We start from the raw sequence: 3,811 nt of genomic DNA, 5'->3' as shown, positions 1-3,811 counted from the left end.
TTTTCCACGAGGTTAAAGATGGATAATTACTTTAAACAATTGGAGTCAGCTTTGATTCAAAAGCTATTTTATATGTCCCAAAGGGAAATGAAATGTTTTCTACTGAAGCCATCCAAGACTCCCCAGAGGTTCATTATAGATGTTGATTGCTGTAGGCAGAAATGATCTCCTGTAGCAGTCTGTATTTCAAGGGTTGATAGAATCCTCTGTACGCTCTGCTGTTCCGTCACAGTCTTGAGAAGAGGATGCTCAAGATTGTCCATTATGTTCTTTATTTTATTAAGCATCCTGCTTTGCACAGTCCTCTTGAGTTCTTCATCAGCATTCCCTGGAACAAAAGTATATTCCTTATGTTTTTTTTTTAGGGTTCTAAAGCTGCTACCCCAACGGAAGAAGACTCTTCACAACAAAGTTTTAAAAGATATGCTCCATCTTGCTGCAAGCACTGGAATATCTAAACTGTTATCTAAAAGAGTGTTCTTTGCTGTCCTTTTTTTTGCATACAGGTTATTTGTCACTTCTCCTATGTGTCACAGTTTATACTCACACCCTGCTGTAATAGTACCAGCTGTGCTCTTCCACCACATCCACTCAAATGATGGAAATATTCTAATTTCCATCATTTGAACAGCTGACCTATGTACAATATTCGGTAACACTTTGAAGGGGTGTGCATAAGACTGACATGACACTGTCATAAACATGACATAACATCTGTCATGAACATAAGTCTTTATGAATGTTTATGACAGTTGTCATGAAGTGTCATTCGGTAAATAATGACACTTTTAATGCAAAGTTGCTCTAAACGTTGCATTAAAAGTCCATTAAAAATGCCAACTTTGCATTAAATTATCAAAATTTACAAAATCATGCAAAGTTGGCACTTTTAATGCAACTTTTAGAGCAACTTTGCATTAAAAGTGTCATCATTTACCGAATGACACTTGATGACAACATTCTTAAATATTCATAAAGTCTCCTTTATGTTCATGACAGATGTTATGTCATGTTTATGACAGTGTCATGTTAGTCTTATGCACACCCCTTCAAATAAAGTGTCACCCGATATTCACTCTACAGTTTCACAGGAATCCAGATTTTCTTGTTTATGAACAAACAAGCTTATTTTGCTTTTATAAATGTTGTTCAAAATGAATTTGATCTTAAGGGTGAAATGATTGGTGTTAGAATATTGGATCAAGTGAGAGAAAGATGAGAGGGGTAAGTGGTAAAGAAAGGGCCAAAGGGGAGGTTCACAGGTGAACTACCATTAGAGGAAACCGTGTGCAAAGGTAGAGCAAGGTGCGAGTATGATTAAGTAGCAAGGTTTTACTTTACACAATCAGATTACATGTGTGTGGCAATTAAATTAGGTAGGTCATTTAACCCCTCGTGTGTGCTCGTGTGTTTGCAGTTCAATGAGGAAGTAGGAGTTGGGGGTTTTAATGAAATTGGACATGCTCTGTGACGGCCCTGGGCCTTGTAGGCTGGTCTTGTTGTCCCTCTTTGTGCTCCTCCCATTTGCAGGTGTGCCTGATCGGGTGATTGGAGTGCAGGATACTTAAAGCTGGCTGTCTCCGTCTTTCAGCGGCGCTGGGTGGCTCGTAGCTGGTCGTTGGTCACTGGTCGTTGGTGGTTTGTCGCCTGTGGCCCTCAGCGTCCATTCTGCAGAGGCAATGGTAGTTGCCAGGCTCCAGCTCCCCGTCTTTTGCACTTTTGAGTTTCTTTTGTTTTGATAGTTGTTTTTTGTTAATAAACATTTACTTTATTTCACTTTAACCATGGTATGGTTTCATGTTTTTTGTTACGACCCTGAGCCAGTCGTAACATGCTCTTTCATCATTTAATCACCATGTTATGGTCCAGGAATGACCCGCGCCCACCTGCACACACAGACGTACACATTCTCACAGCTGTCCAGCCCACCACCCTGCTGTTCCACCTCTCTACACACAGGCTGCTTGCTGCCTACTTGATGCACACGCACACTTCCTCACAGAGGTCAGAGTGCTGAGCAGCAGGTGTTTAGATTGGACAGGTCTGCGGCCGGCTGCGTGTCCATTTGGCCTGCGCTCCCTCACCTATCATATTCCGCCAGGCGGATAAAGGGCGACAGATTAACGGGGAGGCAGGCGCAGTCCTGCCAGCACACCAGTGACCATCTCCCCACCAGTTCATATGCTATTATCTTCCCAGTCAGTGACTTAGCCCAGGAGAATTGTGTAATGGTTAGACAGGCCGCCAGATGATCTGAGTCAGCATGTTGCCACCCTTCCCAGTTAGTTCAAGACTGCCAATTCTGGCCTCTGAAAAAGAACAACACAAAATTTTATGAATAGATATTATCTTTAAAGCATTATAAACACTAACACATAAGGAAGCGCTTGGTATGGTGTTGATTTTTATTACTTTTATTGAAAGTATTTTATGAAAACTGCTGTTGATGAGCGCTGGTGAAGATTTTGTTTTTTTCCTTTTACTTTGGGCATAAATTTAGTTACGTGATGAATATATTTTTCTGAAGTTTTCACAGCTGCAGTTTTAAATCCTTTCAGTAATCACACAACACAAACCATCCAATTAGTGTTCACAAAGAAAGATTTACTCTGAAAACAAAACAGTAAATCAGTGCTATAATCATCTATTATACATCATTTCAAACTTGTCAGATCTGTGGTTTAAAAAGTGTTTTGAACAGGAAGGGATTTTCATACCATTTTTTATTCACAGGGATAAGTCATTAAGAACAAATTTCAATTCACAGGCAGGCATAATTATAATTCTTTGTTTTCTCTTCCCTCCTGCTGTGATCAGCCAAGGTTTATAGTTGCCATGGTGAAATAATAGGACAAACTCCAATCCCTCTGGTTTATCATGCAGCTGTTGCCGTACTTTTTGACCTTGAGGACTTGCATAAATGGAACAGAACACAGTTTCGTCTTAGGAAGCCGGCGACAAAACTAAATAATAATGTGAAGAAAACAGCTTTGAGCAGCAGTTAATTGAAAATGTAATTGACAGATATGAACGAACATGCAGAGTGTGGATCACTGTGAAAATTATGTTTATGCAGGGCTGCTGTTTGGGGGTAAATTAGAGCAAAAGGCTGCATTGATCCAAAATCTGTGACTAAATGACTCAAATATTCCTGAAATATCTTACTTTTAAGCATTACCTGAGTTTGACATTATTGAGAATTTTTTTTTTCTAGTCTTGTGGTGGGTTGAATTTTTTTTAATGGTGGCTGTCTCTTATTCGCAGGTGCTGGTACCGAAAAGGGCTGATTTCAAAGGAAAGATGATTGAAGTAGACATCTACGAAGCAGGGAAGCACTTTATGAAGGCGCGACCAGTAGAAGACAGCAAGCCTTTCACTCCCTCTATTGCAGAGCCTCTTCAGAAAGGAGAAGTGTCTGGTCTGTTGCAGGTACGCGCTGGGATCCATACACAGATCCATATATTTAAAATGCCTCCTTCCCAAGTACTTGCTATAACACAATAAAATAATGTCACACAAGAGCATACTTGAAAAACTAAAAAGATTTTCTTCATGAAGTGGTCGGCCGTACTTAGCTGTTGAAGAGGTTGTCATTCAATTTGAAAGATCAATAATGGCGTCTTCCCCTCTATATAGCCGCTTCTCCATTATCGAGCCTCACTCTAGCCGGTTCATGTCTGTTTTGATCCAAGCCCAGTTTGAAGCGTCTCCATTGCGGTGTGTTCCTCACTAATGAAGGCGTGAATGTGGGTGGGTCGTGAGCGCGCAGCAGCAGTGGTCAACGCACCGATGTTTTCAGCGACACTCGGTA

The 3,811-nt window shown here is 40.7% G+C and overlaps 1 long non-coding RNA gene across 1 annotated transcript; it reads left to right on the top strand.

The window, feature by feature from the left end:
- Window positions 1-1,461: 1,461 nt before the first annotated feature.
- On the top strand, window positions 1,462-3,430 carry LOC108166062 (uncharacterized). The gene is made up of 2 exons (XR_001776366.1): window positions 1,462-1,682; window positions 3,265-3,430. It is a non-coding gene; the product is annotated as an uncharacterized LOC108166062 (long non-coding RNA).
- The last annotated feature ends 381 nt before the right edge of the window (window positions 3,431-3,811 follow it).

This window comes from Poecilia reticulata, unplaced genomic scaffold (genome assembly GCF_000633615.1).
Source record: "Poecilia reticulata strain Guanapo unplaced genomic scaffold, Guppy_female_1.0+MT scaffold_906, whole genome shotgun sequence".
Taxonomy (NCBI): Eukaryota; Metazoa; Chordata; class Actinopteri; order Cyprinodontiformes; family Poeciliidae; genus Poecilia; species Poecilia reticulata.
This window is presented reverse-complemented; position numbering and strand designations above follow the sequence as displayed.